At 46.3% G+C, this 14947-nt stretch overlaps 1 long non-coding RNA gene across 1 annotated transcript in view; it reads left to right on the top strand.

The window, feature by feature from the left end:
* Positions 1–665: 665 nt before the first annotated feature.
* Positions 666–14947, top strand: part of LOC137538495 (uncharacterized) — a 129430-nt gene continuing 115148 nt past the window's right edge. The window contains exons 1-2 of the long non-coding RNA XR_011024809.1: positions 666–742; positions 5028–5107. This is a non-coding gene — a long non-coding RNA (uncharacterized lncRNA). The remainder of the gene's footprint in view (positions 743–5027; positions 5108–14947) is intronic.

Here is a 14947-nt window from a genome sequence, read left to right as displayed (position 1 = left end):
GTCAATCTATCAGACGGGTTCATACAAAATCTGATAGAATCCGGTTAAAAGATAGAGTTCCTCTCAGCTCCTCCCCCCAGTCGGTTAATATCCGAGTCACCCAGAAGTCCAGAAAAGGCAGTAGCATTAAGAGAATCTATAGTGTCACTGCTTCAGAAAAATGTGATAAAGAGGGTTCCACCTCAGGAATTGTTTCAGGGGTTTTATTCAAGGGTGTTCTTGATAGAGTGGCCATCCGTCCGGATTTAGGCTGGACAGTCCGGATTTTGGACTGCTTGTCCTCTGTCCGACGCAAGGCAAGGAAGGACAGCCAGATGTCCTCCTTTTTGGGCTGTGTGGAGGGAGAGAGCGCAGAGAAGAGGGAGCGGTGGGCACAGTGGGAAAGGGGGGACATCTCCCCCCCCCCTTTCCTCACCTTTGGGCTCCCCCTTCCTCGCTCTACCTTCTAGAACTAAAGTTTTGGGTCGACTGGCAGCGGGCGGGTCTGCCTCGCTCCAAGCGCTGCGTAGTGACGTCCGGTTCATGAGTTATTTGAGCCTGTTCTTTCGAGTGAGTGTAATGATTCGACTCATCCACTGAGCCGAATCAGTTCAGTGGATGAGACAGGAACTGCAGCTGCAGTTCCTCCTGTCTCATCCACTGAACTGATTCGGTTCAGTGGATGAGTCGGATCACAGGAAAGAACAGGCTCAAATGACTCATGAACCGGACATCGCTACTGCTTCGCTGTGGAAGGAGGCAGGTAAGTCTCACCCGCTGCCAGCCACCCCAAAACTTTAATTCTAGAGGGGAGAGCGAGGAAGGGGGAGCCCAAAGGTGAGGAAAGGGGGGGGGGAGATGTCCCCCCTTTCACACTGCTGTACCTCTAGCTCTCCCTTCTCTGAGCTCGCCCCTCCTGCCGGGGGACACCTGGCTAACTATTCTGGGGACACCTATAGACCTGGCTACATATACTTGGGACACCCATAGCCCTGGCTAAATATACTGGGGACACCTATAGACCTAGCTATATATACTGGGGACACTATACACCTGGCTATCTGTACTGGAGACACCTGTACACTTGGCTAACTATTCTGGGGGAACCTAAAGACCTGGCTACATATACTGGGGACACCTATAGACCCGCCTACCTATTCTGGGGACACCTAAAAACCTGGCCATCTGTACCGGAGACATCTATAGACCTGGCTAACTACTCTGGGGACACCCAAAGACCTGGCTACCTATTCTGGGGACAACTATACTCATGACTACTTATACTTGGGACACCTATAGACCTGGCTACCTATGCTGGGGGTACCTATTTTGGGGTAACTGCTGTCAGATTATCTGTATTTATGGGGAACCGCTGCCATATTATGTATGTTAGGGGCACGGCTGCTGGGGGACCACTGCTGCCAGATTACATGTATTTTGGGTGTTATGTGTATTTTGGGTGATCTGCTGCCAGGTTTTGCGTATTTTGGGGAACTAACTTCCAGGTTATGTGTATGTTGGGGGGAACTGCTGCTGCCACATTGTCTATTTTGGGGGAACCACTGCCATATTATTTGTATTTTGGAGGAACTTCTACCAGATTACGCATATTTTTGGTGAAATGCTGTCAGATTACATCTATTTTTGGGGGCTACACTACGGCAGAGCTCAAACTTCCCCGGCAGACAATTTACACCACTGCTAAGGTCATGTATATTTGACCACACCCATGACCACGTCCACATTATGCTTGACCACACCCACTTTTGGCACACTCAGTACGATGTCTTCCTTTTCAGGGTGTGATGTCCTCCTTTTTGGGGTTCTGCAAGTGGCCACCCTAGTTCTTGATCAAGAAACCATCCGGCAAGTATTGCATGATATTGAACCTAAAGCCCCTGAACCTCACATTGTGGAGAAAAAATGTCACATGGAGAGCATCGCCTCCATGCGAAGTCTAACCTGGCCAGAAGCCTTTCTCGCCACCGTCTATTTGGAAGATGCGTACCTCCATGTTTCAATTCATCCAACCTATCAGAAATATCTGAGGTTTGCGGTTCGGTTCAGTGACATGATATGTCATTATCAATATCCAGCGTTGCCTTTTGGGATATTGTCTGCTCCAAGGATCTTCACCAAGATAATTGCGGAAGAAAGTGTGTTTTTGCATCTCCACAATGTGAGGGTTCTACCCTACCTGGACGATTTTTTTTTTCTGGCAGTCTATCAGCCTTAGAAAGGCAGCTAGATTTTTCTCTTCAGATGTTAAGAATGCTGGGATAGCTGATAAGTTCAGAAAAATCTCAACTGGCTCCTGCCCAACAAAGGATTTTTCTGGGTCTCCTGTGGGATATGGTAAACAGAGTTGCTCAAATCCGAATTCGGGATATACCCGGATAGTTCTATCTGGATATCTCCCAGTAAACCTGTGCAGGCTGGGCGGTCAATTTTACCTGTATGACGTCTTCTTCGGTCCGTCCCTGGCGCTTCCTACGATGCGGTCCAAGCGGCGGTCCCGTAACTACAAACAGGTTGAAGTAACTACTCCGGGTTGAAGGAAGAAGTGTTTGTAGTCACGTGACCGGCGCATGGAACGCATCATGGGAGACGCCAGGGACGGACCGACGAAGACGTCATACAGGTAAGATTGACCCCCCGCCCATCTAGTACAGGTTTACTGGGAGATATCTGGATAGAACTATTCGGGTATCTACCGAATTCGGATTTGAGCAACTCTGACGGTAAGAGGAAAGGTGTATTTACCAGAGGACAAAATTACAAAGATAGTGGGAAAAGTTCAACATTTCCTTTCAACATCTCGGGTATCATTAAGAGAAGTGATGTCCCTACTAGGTCTGATGTTCTTGACATTCCCACCAGTAGAATGGGCTCAGGCCCATTTCCGGAGTCTGCAATCTTGGTTCCTGTTCATCTGGGACAGGAAACAGAATTCTCTGGACAGTCTAGTAGTTCCGCCAACTCATGTCCTCAACTCCCTACATTGGTGGATACTCCCCAACCAGTTGTCGCAAGGTCGGCTCTGGAACCAGCTGGATCCAGCAAAGATTTACACAGATGCTAGTGCCTGGGGTTGGAGGGCCCATTATCTGGAGTTTCAAGTACAGGATATTTGGGGACCACAGATGACTCACAGATCCTCAAATTTCAAGGAGCTTATGGCAGTGAAATTAGCCCTTCGGCGACTACGAGACCATATTGTAGGGAAAGAAGTTCTGATATTTTCAGACAATACGGTCACGGTATCGTATGCCAGGAAACAGGGGGGTACCCGGAATAAGGAATTAAGGGACCTAGTTCTAGAAATGTATTTTTGGGCAGAGGAAAATCTCCTCTCCCTCTCAGCAGTCCACATACGGGGAAAAGACAACATATGGGCGGACTGTCTCAGCAGAAGAAGTCTAGAAGAGTCAGAGTGGCAACTAAATCAGGAAGTATTCCTCCAGATTGTGTCCAGGTAGGGTTGTCCAATCCTAAACCTATTTGCAACCCCATCCAATGCGAAAGTGAAGGACTTTTGCTCTCTTCACCCATCAGTTCCGGTAGACCGACTGGATGCATTGACAGTGGAATGGCCAATGGGGTTACTCTATGCCTTTCCACCATTCAATCTTATCTCGAAAGTCCTAAGGAAGATAGAGGTGGTTCAAGCAACTGTGATCTTCATAGGTCCTTGGTGGCTGAGAGGGTCATGGTTTCCCTATCTACCATCCCTAGTCTTTGAGGGTCCGTGGCATTTAGACAACAGGGAGAATCTGTTAGTCCAGGGGTCGGCCCATCACCCAAACCTCCAGATGTTGAATCTAACAGTCTGGGTATTGAGGAAGAAATGTTATGTCCACATATAAAATGTCCACAAGACGTAAATATGCAAAGATTTGGAAAGCTTACTCTTCCTGGAAAGACAAAAATTGTGTGAATACAAATGATTTAAAAGTAATTTTGGACTTTTTGCAGAGCAGGGTGGACATGGGACCGGCAGTAAGTACCCTAAGAGTCCATGTCTCTGCGTTATCTATTTTTTTGAATAGACGATTGTCTAAGGAAATTTTTTAATTTTCAGTTTCGAGATCAGCACCAGTACAAGAAAAATTATGCCCTCCTTGGGATTTATCTTTAGTTTTGAAGTTTTTGACATCGGATACATTTGAACCAATTGAGCTTACTCTGTTAAAGAATTTAATGTTAAAAGTAGCCTTTCTGGTTGCTATAACCTCAGCCAGAAGGATAGGTGACATTCAAGTTTTGTCAATAAAGGATCCTTACATGGTAATTCAATCAGGCAGAGTAGTCTATAAACCTGATCCAGCTTACCTTCCAAAGGTGTCTTCAGCTTTCCACAGAACACAAGAAATAGTTCTACCCTCTTGTTCATCCAATCCACAAAATGATAGAGAAAGAGAATGGAGCAAACTAGACGTTAGAAGGGCTGTACTTACATATTTGGAAAGAACAGCACAGTGGAGGAGGTCTATCCATCTGTTTGTGTCTTATGCGGGGTCTTCAAAGGGGTTGCAAGCCTCTAAGGGCACATTAGCTAGATGGGTTAAGGAACTCATTACCTGGGCTTGCAAAGATTTAGGCAGAGTGTCTCCTTCCAAGGTAACGGCACACTCTACGCGATCCCTGGCAGCATCCTGGGCAGAAAGATCGGGAGCTACCTTAGAACAGATCTGCAAGGCAGCAACATGGTCTTCACACACAACATTTGTGAAACACTACAAAGTGGAGCTACTGTCAAGCCGAAACCAAAGCTTTGGACGAAAGGTTTTGCAGAACATAATTCCTCCCCAGGTAAAATTCTCGCTGGTCTCAGCAGCAGCCATACTGGAGGATGATGGGAGAAAGTCCCAGCTGCTTACCTGTAGCCGTGTTTCGGCGAGTCCTCCAGGATGGCTGCCTACTTCCCAGCCCTATTAATTATGGAGTGTATATGGGGAAATGGGATTCTTGTCTCTTCTTAAACTGGAGAGATAGGGAGGAGGTGTCCTTTTATTGGAGGTTAATAAGTTAAATTTGTACTCTTTCAGATGTTTCCATTTGGGGAGGGACCAATCACTGTCTCAGCAGCAGCAGCCATCCTGGAGGACTCGCCGAAACACGGCTACAGGTAAGCAGCTGGGACTTTCTTCTGAGTTTTCTCCTAGGGGATAATGTGTCATCTTCTCTTTAGAATAGCTTTTCAGCACTTTGCCGTTAAAAAAAATACCAAACATCGGTGGAAAAGTACTATTAAAACTATTTTAAGTAATTTTTTTTTTGCTTGCTGTTGATTTAAAAAGCAGAACACACAACCTTTCACGCTCTGTTATGTGTGCATCCAGCCTTTGGAGAAAACTTGGGAGAAAAAGCTAATTGCATATGGACCCTGGTCTCCTATTACTCACTGCAGAAACTGACCACTCAGCAGCTGCATGCAGAGAAGTAATGTCTGCTGAATCCTTTTCCCAGATAGGAGAGACCAAGTGAAGGGGGGGATCCCTGCCAGCATGCCTGCTGATAGATAAGAAGTTGTCCAGTGTTGAAAAGTGGCATTTGTGACACAAAGTACACTGAGGATTGCATTCTGTGTGATGTAACATGGATGACTGTAGGTGAAGCAGTACGTCAAAATATTTCCTTCCTTTGATGTGAAGCAGACTTTTCTGCAGTAACACAGGACAGGTCCTCTTTACATTCCATGTATTGATTGTACATCTTTGCTAATGGATTATGTGGTATGAAGCTTTTAAATGTGTAATGGAGCCATTATCAGCGGTATATCCAGCATAATGCATCTGTTTTCCCTCCACGCCACTCTAATGGCTTCCTCTTATTGTTATATAGCTGTGCGCCACTTTACGAACGTCCTTACAGTCTGTCGGTCTGCTTACCAGTGAGATCACATCGCTGTCTTCTCTTTGATTAAAGAGAACCTGTCAGGTATTTCGCCTTTCTGAACAGACACTTTGGCCTGTCAGCCCCTTAGGAACTCGGAGAGCCTCTCAAATATATATGTCATTCTTCTCTAGTGCATTGATAGGCTGTGCATACGGTTCAAAAGGTGACCTGGCTGTCACATTCACACAACGAAGGCAGGCACAGTGGTTCTATCGATGCTGCAGCACAACTGCTCCCATAATGGTCTATATACTGGTGTATTCTCTGAAACCCTCTACAGGCAAGAGAATGGTGCTGTCTGTTACCTGGGTTCTGTCATGGGGTGCAGTCTGTTCCTGGAGTGCTGTCATGGGGGCTGTCTGCTACTGGGGGCTGTCGTGGGGTGCTGTCTGTTCCTGGGGCGCTGTCATGGGGGCTGTCTGCTACTGGGGGCTGTCATAGGGTGCAGTCTGCTACTGGGGGCTGTCTGCTACTGGGGCGCTGTCATGGGATGCTGTCTGTTCCTGGGGCGCTGTCATGGGATGCTCTCTTTTACTGGAGGCTGTCATGGGGTGCAGTCTAATCCTGGGGCGCTGTCATGGGGTGTAGTCTGTTACTGGGGGCTGTCATGAGGTGCAGTCTGTTACTGGGGGGCTGTCATAGGGTGCAGTCTGTTACTGGGAGGCTGTCATGGGGTGCAGTCTGTTACTGGGAGGCTGTCATGGGGTGCAGTCTGTTACTTGGGGCTGTCATGGGGTGCAGTCTGTTACTGGGAGCTCTCACGGGGTGCAGTCTGTTACTGGGGGACTGTCATGGGGTGCAGTCTGTTACTGGGGGACTGTCATGGGGTGCAGTCTGTTACTGGGGGACTGTCATGGGGTGCAGTCTGTTACTGCGGGAGGCTGTCATGGGGTGCAGTCTGTTACTGGGAGGCTGTCATGGGGTGCAGTCTGTTACTGGGGTCTGTCATGGGGTGCTGTCTGTTACCGGGGTCTGTCATGGGGTGCTGTCTGTTACCGGGGTCTGTCATGGGTCCTGTCTGTTACTGTGAACTGTCATAGGGTGCTGTCACTGAGGACTGTCATGGGGTGCTGTCTGTTACTGGGGGCTGTCATGGGGTTCTGTCTGTTACTGAGAGCTGTCATTGGGTTCTGTCTGTTACCGGGGTCTGTCATGGGGTGCAGTCTGTTACCGGGGTCTGTCATGGGGTGCAGTCTGTTACCGGGAGGCTGTCATGGGGTGCAGTCTGTTACCGGGAGGCTGTCATGGGGTGCAGTCTGTTACTGGGTGCTGTCATGGGGTGCAGTCTGTTACTGGGTGCTGTCATGGGGTGCAGTCTGTTACTGGGAGGCTGTCATGGGGTGCAGTCTGTTACTGGGTGCTGTCATGGGGTGCAGTCACTGGAGGCTGTCATGGGGTGCAGTCTGTTACCGGGGTCTGTCATGGGGTACAGTCTGTTACCGGGAGGCTGTCATGGGGTGCAGTCTGTTACCGGGAGGCTGTCATGGGGTGCAGTCTGTTACCGGGAGGCTGTCATGGGGTGCAGTCTGTTACTGGGTGCTGTCATGGGGTGCAGTCTGTTACTGGGTGCTGTCATGGGGTGCAGTCTGTTACTGGGAGGCTGTCATGGGGTGCAGTCTGTTACCGGGAGGCTGTCATGGGGTGCAGTCTGTTACTGGAGGCTGTCATGGGGTGCAGTCTGTTACTGGAGGCTGTCATGGGGTTCTGTCTGTTACCGGGAGGCTGTCATGGGGTGCAGTCTGTTACTGGGAGGCTGTCATGGGGTGCAGTCTGTTACTGGGAGGCTGTCATGGGGTGCAGTCTGTTACTGGGAAGCTGTCATGGGGTGCAGTCTGTTACTGGGGGCAGTCATGGGGTGCTGTCTGTTACTGGGAGCTGTCATGGGGTGCAGTCTGTTACTAGGAGGCTGTCATGGGGTGCAGTCTGTTACTGGGGGACTGTCATGGGGTGCAGTCTGTTACTGGGAGCTGCCATGGGGTGCCGTCTGTTCCTGGGGGGTTGTCACGGGGTTCTGTCAATGGGGGGCTGTCATGTCGTTCTGTCTGTTACTAGGGTCAGTCCTGGGGTGCTGTTCAGTATTCGGGGTCTGTCATGGGGCGCAGTCATAGGGCCCTGTCTGTTTTTGGGGGCGGTTATGAGGTGCTCTGTGTTATCATGGGGTGCTGTCTGTTACTGGGGTCTGTCGTAGGGTGCTGTCTCTTGTAGTGGGATATTATGTGGGTCTTTCACACTGCTTGCCCTAACCACCATTTGTTCTGGATACCTCACTGACAGATTGGTATACAGTAGATTTGGTTATGGCTGTTTTAGGGTTCCAGGTTCAAATTTGCACCAGGACACAACCTGTATGGAGTTTGCACGTTCTTCTGTGTTCATGTGGATTTTTTTCTGGGGATTTTGATTCTCCAACATCCCACAAACATACTGTCTTTAAACTTAAAGTATGTAAGGAACTAGGGCCATTAAACTATGACTATGGTAGAGATTAGATTGTGAGCTCCTCTGAGAACAGTCAGTGACAAGACTATGTGCTCCGTAAAGTGCTACAGAAGATATCTGTGCTATATAAATAATCTAGTAGGACATTAGACTAGGACTATGGTAGGATCAGATTGTGAGCTCCTCTGAGGACAGTGAGTGACATTACTCTGTAATGTGCTGCAGAAGAAGTCAGTGCTATATAAATACATACCGTATTTTTCAGATTAAAAGACGCTCCGGGATATACGACGTACCTAGGTTTAGAGGACAAAAACCAAGGATAAAAAAATTGATACTAAACCTGGTAAGTTCATGGTGCAGGGATGTCTTATGAACCTCTTCCCCTAATTATTATGTCCTCCTTGTGCCCTCCTTGTACCTCTTGTGTCCCCCGTGTCCTCTGTACCCCATGTCCTCTGTCCTGTCCTCCTTTTTCCAGTGAGTGCAGTGATTGGCTCCAATGATGGAGCTGTGGTTCCGCCCTCGACCATTGGCTCCTATTAAATAGCTAGCAGGGAGCGGCTGCTATTGACAGTCTAAGGCAGCGCCCCCCGCCTAATTGGTCATTTGCTCCCGGAAGCCTACTACCTTACGGAGTCAGAGAGGCAAGTCTTTTATGTAAATATATGCATGGGGAACATCTGAGAATGGTAGGGAGGGGGGGGGGGATGCGGGCGGGCAGAGGACACAGACAGGTCTGGCGGACACAGGGATGGAGGACACAGGTCTGACGGACATGGGACGGGCACAGGTCTGAATATGTGTCATTCAGGCTATAAGACTCACTGACTTAGTTTGTGAGCTCTTCTCAAGATAGTCAGTGACATGACTATGTACCAGTACTCTGTAGTGTGATGCAGATGTCAGTGCTATATAAATACATTATAATAATAATAATAATATGGTAGGACATTAGACTATGGTGGGGATTAGATTGTGAGCTCCTCTGGGGACAGTCAGTGACAATACTATGTACTCTATAGTGCTGAAGATGTCAGTCAGAGCTATATAAATACATAAAAGGAAAAAACGATATAACTATGAATGCATACAGTAGATGGATACATATACTGTAGATAGATCTACATACAGACAATGAAATACACATTTTTATAATGGGTGTTTTAGTTCAACCACAAGCGCTTGTAGGATGTTTTTAGCTTCCTGTAAATACATATGATATAGAATGAGTCTCAATATCCAACGATTGCCTATATATAGCTTCATTGTTCCCCATTGAGTGGTATTGGTCCATTGTCTGCTCTGCAATGTACAGAGTTTCAATTATTCAGCAAAATCCAGCCTCAGAGGCAGCAGCCTAGAAGGTGAATCATATTCCATTGATATGTGATACTGCAGGGCGGGGCTGTGAGTTCATCCGCTGTGTACCTTATTACAGGCTGTTCTGGTACAGCATGACAAACTCATAAAGCATGCATTCTGGCCAACCAGAAATAGTCGGTTTATGCTTGATATAGGGAAATATAGGAGTACGTATTGAGACACTGCAGCTTGAATTAGGAGTTGACTCGGTTGCCATTGAGAATTGAAGGATACCCGAGGTGACATGTGACATGATGAGATAGACATGTGTATGTACAGTGCCTAGCACAAATAACTGTGCTGTGTTCCTTTTTTTCTTTCTCTGCCTGAAAGTGTTAAACATCAGGAATGTAAGTGACAGTTCTTGTCTTAGTCAGGACTGAGGCAGACTACAGTGTGACCCTCACTGATAAGAAATTACAACTATAAAACCCTTTCCTAGCAGAAAATGGCTTTTGAGAGCAGGAAAGAGATAAAAAGGATCAATATTTCATATAGCTCTGGCATACTTCAATGAATGTGTAATTGAACAAAAAACAATGAAACAGTAAAAACTTGAAAATTAGGCTTTAATATAAAATAAAACTGTGAAATATTTTAAAAAGTAATTTTTAGGAGGATGAACCACTACTTCCCCCACCTCGGGTTATTTCCCCTTAACAAGCAGAGAAGTTTTCACACATGATGCTCCTCCCATTGATTCGCCAAATACTTTATCGCCACTTACGACACCATAATGATCTATACATCGTTTGTTTGGCCACAAATTAGTCTTTTTTGGGGTGGTACTTTTTTTCTAAGAATATTTTATTGTAGCTGAATTTTAAAGGGAAAAATAAGAAAAGAAATGGAAAACATCAGTATTTCTCAGTTTTTAGCCATTATAGTTTTAAAATAAAATGTGCCATGATAGATAAAACTGACACGTTTTATTTTCCCATGTGTCCCGGTTATTACAATGTTTACATTGTGTCGCTCTAGTACAATATATTGCGACCAATATTTTTGGGGAATTAAGTGTGTATTTTTTCCATTTGCATTTCTTTATACTAGATCAATAATTACAAGCCCTAATTTGCAAAAGTAATAGTGATATTCTCTAATGACATACAAACCCACCTAAACCATGATGGTGAACAATCTTTGCCTTCAGATCATTTGAGAGTTGTTTTGAGACCCCCATGTTACTACTCTTCAGAGAAAATTAAAAGAGGAGGGAAACTTACAATTGAAATACTCTTTCTCATAATTGGATTCACCTGTGTATGTAGGTCAGGAGTCACTGATCTTACCAAGACAATTTGAGTTCCAATAATTCGTTGTAAAGGTTTTGGAATCAATAAAATGACAACAGTGCCCAAATTTATGCACCTGCCTAATTTTATTTAAACAAGTATTGCGCACTGTAAATCCAATAAACTTCATTTCACTTCTCAAATATCACTGTGTGTCTCCATATGATATATTTAACTGACATTTTTTATCGTAACAACCAACAATTTATACCGGAAAATCATGACAATTAACAAGGTTGCCTAAACTTTCGCATCCCACTGTACATATTAAAAAAAAGCAGAGTCCCTAAGGTAACTATTTATGATTTTATTTATTGTTTTATGCTGTCACTTTTTTTTTTAAACAAGGTAACTTATATAGATATAGTTATATAGACAGTTAAAGAGAACCCGAGGTGGGTTGCTGACATGAATATTAGAACAGAGGCTGGTTCTGCATACAGTCACCAGCCTCTGAGTCTGTACAGTGCGCCCCCAGGCCCCCCCCCCCCCCGCGCTCTGCTGTCCCCCAATATAAAAACTGCCATGCTAGCGACATGCAGCTCGTCGCTAGCTGACTGTTTACCTTTGTGCTGCCTGTCACAGCCGCTCCCCGCCTCCTGCATATCGCCACTCCCTTCCCTACCTCCGTAAGCCAATTGGAGGAAGTTTACGGAGGTGGGGAGGGAAGGGATGCAGGCGGGGGCAGAGATATAGAGGAGGCGGGAAGTGGCGGTGATAGGCAGCACAAAGGTAAACAGCCAGCTAGCGACAAGCTGCGTGTCGCTAGCATGGTGGTTTTTATATTGGGGGACACCAGAGCACAGGGGGGCCTGGGGGCGCTGCCACAAGCCCCCTAGTGGCCGGACCGCACAATGCCTTCCACTCGATTTCAGCACACAGACCATGCAATCTGTGGTCGCAATCGGTGCGCAGAAACCGCTGGGATTTTGGCAGCAGACCAACTAGAAGGGAGCCTGTGAGTTACGGTAATACAAATTACACACTATTTCAGGGTATAACTGCCACCATCTGTTACCATGGGACAGAGGAACCCACTGACTGACTGGCTGACTCTAGACCTTCAAATAGAAAACGGTTAAACCCCCTCTATTTTATCTAGCTATCAACAATAGTAGCGACTCTTCAGAAGCCAGGATTCAGTTTTGTGTTGCTGAATAATAGTTGTAGCCGAACAAATAAATGACATTAGCGTCGTTTATTAACCTCCTTGCCGGTCTAAAAAATTCGGCAAGGAGGCAGCGCCGCACATTTTTTAATTTTTTTTTTTTTTAAAATCATGTAGCGAGCCAAGGGCTCGCTACATGATAGCCGCTAAGCGGCGGCATCCCCCCACCCACTCCGATCGCCTTCGGCGATCAGAGTATGCAGGGAATCCCGTTGAGAACGGGATTTCCTGCAGGGCTTCCCCGGTCGCCATGGCGACGGGGCGGGATGACGTCACCGACGTCATGGACGTCGGGACGTCATAGGGAATCCCGATCCGCCCCTCAACGCTGCCTGGCACTGATTGGCCAGGCAGCGCAGGGCTCTGGGGCGGGGGGGAGCGACTCGGCGCGGCGGATTGCGGCGGATCGGCGGCGAGCGGTGGCGATCGGAAGTTACAAGCAGCTAGCAAAGTGCTAGCTGCTTGTAACAAAAAAAAAATTATGCAAATCGGCCCAGCGGGGCCTGAGATATCCTCCTGCGCAGGTTACCCCGAGCTGAGTTCGGGATAACCGGCAAGGAGGTTAAAAATGCAACATAAATAATTAATATATACAGAAAATCATTAAAATCAACAATTATAGAGACATTAGTAGCGCAGTAAAAAAATTAAAAGGGAGAAAATACTTAAGTTCGTGGAAATATGTCCTTTCTGGGAAAACTCGTAAAGTTCCTTTGTTTCAGTTTAGAGCAAAGTTCAGACAAGATGGCCGCTAACCACATGGTCCTCTGGCTAGCAGCAGCATGCTCTCGTGAAGATGGGATTTGGAGGACTGAAGACCGCCTGCTGGCAATGTGCTTTTGATGAAGCTGGTTTGGGGGTGTGGCAATACCTGCCCCCTCTGAATTACCCACCAATGACAGCCCACCTCCTCCGAGGGGAATTTTGAGCTTAAATTGTAAAATACTGTAATTTATAATCGATAAATGTCATATTTAGGCCGACATAATTGTCATAATTGTCAGAAAATACCGATTTAATATGACATCTTGCATGAGTGTGTTAGGTTGTCCTGTCCCCGAGAAGGGTCGTACACCAATAACCGGACGGGTTATTGTTATGAATTTTATATCCGCACATTGGGCAGTTTTTAACAAATAAGACTATATGAATTTCATAGCTGTGCTGTACACGGTTTTCATTTAACAGACAGAAATCATAATTCACAGGCATTTAAATCTGTTCCCCAGCGGTGCCCCTGTGTCTGAGTTCTTCAGTGGACCCCTGTGCAGCTAGCTTCCTTTGGCTTCCCCTGGATGAAAGCAACCTTTTGGGGTGTTAATTACCATCTAAGCGTGACCAGCTAGAACAACCTTTGACTTATTACACGAGGATTCCGCCTAGGGTTTCACACCACTGTGTCACTGGCCAGCAAAGTGACTTTTTTGATCAAGTTAATTTAAACAAACATTAACTTCACTGGTCAGCAAACATACTTCAGAAAAAGAAAAAAAATGTCATTCTGATCGCTGCAATGACTGCGCAAATCTAACCGAGAAGCGATCAGAAAATCAACTGCGCGAATCTTCCCGATTCGCCTGCGTTTCTCACGGCTGTTCCGTGACAGTCGCAACTATACGGACACAGAGGCTGGTGACTGTATGCAGAATGTGCCTTTTGGGTCCTAATATTCATGTCAGAAACCCACCTCGGGTTCTCCTTAAATAATGGGATGAAGCAGGGTTTGGTTTTCCTTGTTAGATTAGTCTCCTAGGTTTCACAATGACGTGTTTGTGTCTGTTTCTCTTCAGGAACATCTTCCTGTTTGGCATGTGCATGCCGTGTAATAATAGAGAAAATTGCATTATTTGATGATCTTGTGCTAAATATATTATGATTATGTACAGCATGTAAGATGTGCTGGAAACCGCTGTTATTATGTATGATCTCTGAGGCAATGCTGAGGAATACGTGCGGCGAGTCACACTTCTGGAATTATGCCTTCATGTTTTCATACACAAGAGGTTACCTGATTGCCCAACATCTTTATGTAACGTGACATCACATGAGTTACATCACTACCACCGCCAAGAGGACAACAGGTGCTGAGGTGTTGTTACATTGTTCACCTGAAGTGTAAACAAAAAAGTTGGATACTTATTTCAGTGAGGAAGTGAAGTCCAGAGGCTTCCCAAATCGCGTGTATTGAAAAAAAGGCACATGAAAACATGGCACTTGGGCACCCCTAATCCCGATAGTAAAATATTGGTATTTAATACCAAAATTTTGCTATTAAAGTCTAAAATATCTGTATTAAATACCAATATTTTACTATGGCTAAAGCTAAGCCTACTCTCACACAGAACTCTCCCCCCGACGCCTAACCCTAAACCCCTCCCCTCACACAAACACCCATCCTGGCGCCTAACAATAACCCCCCGATGCCAACCCTGCTGCAAGAGGGGAAAAAAAATTCTCATGCACTGCCATAGGCACCTATTGAAATATGGGCATTGAGGTGCAATTTTGGCACCCGCAGTGCCCCGTTAATAGCAGCCGCTGCACCAGTGCCTACTATTTATTGGGCACCACGGGAGCCCAAATAGCCCCTTAGTGCCAATATTTCAATAGGCTCCTATAGCGGCATCAAAACGTCTGGTGGTAGAGGGCGCCCAAAATTGCCTGCTTCGTCCCAGATCTCCCAACAACCAACAGTTCGAACACAAGGGCGTACATTTAAAAGTGACAAATGTTATAATGGGCATGAGATCACGCTGATAGTACAGGGTGGTACATATAAAACCGGCCCTGGATACTTGCTACT

The sequence above is a fragment of the Hyperolius riggenbachi genome, chromosome 11 (assembly GCF_040937935.1).
Source record: "Hyperolius riggenbachi isolate aHypRig1 chromosome 11, aHypRig1.pri, whole genome shotgun sequence".
NCBI lineage: Eukaryota > Metazoa > Chordata > Amphibia > Anura > Hyperoliidae > Hyperolius > Hyperolius riggenbachi.
The sequence above is the reverse complement of the archived record's forward strand: the minus strand, read 5'-3'. Positions and strand labels throughout refer to the sequence as shown.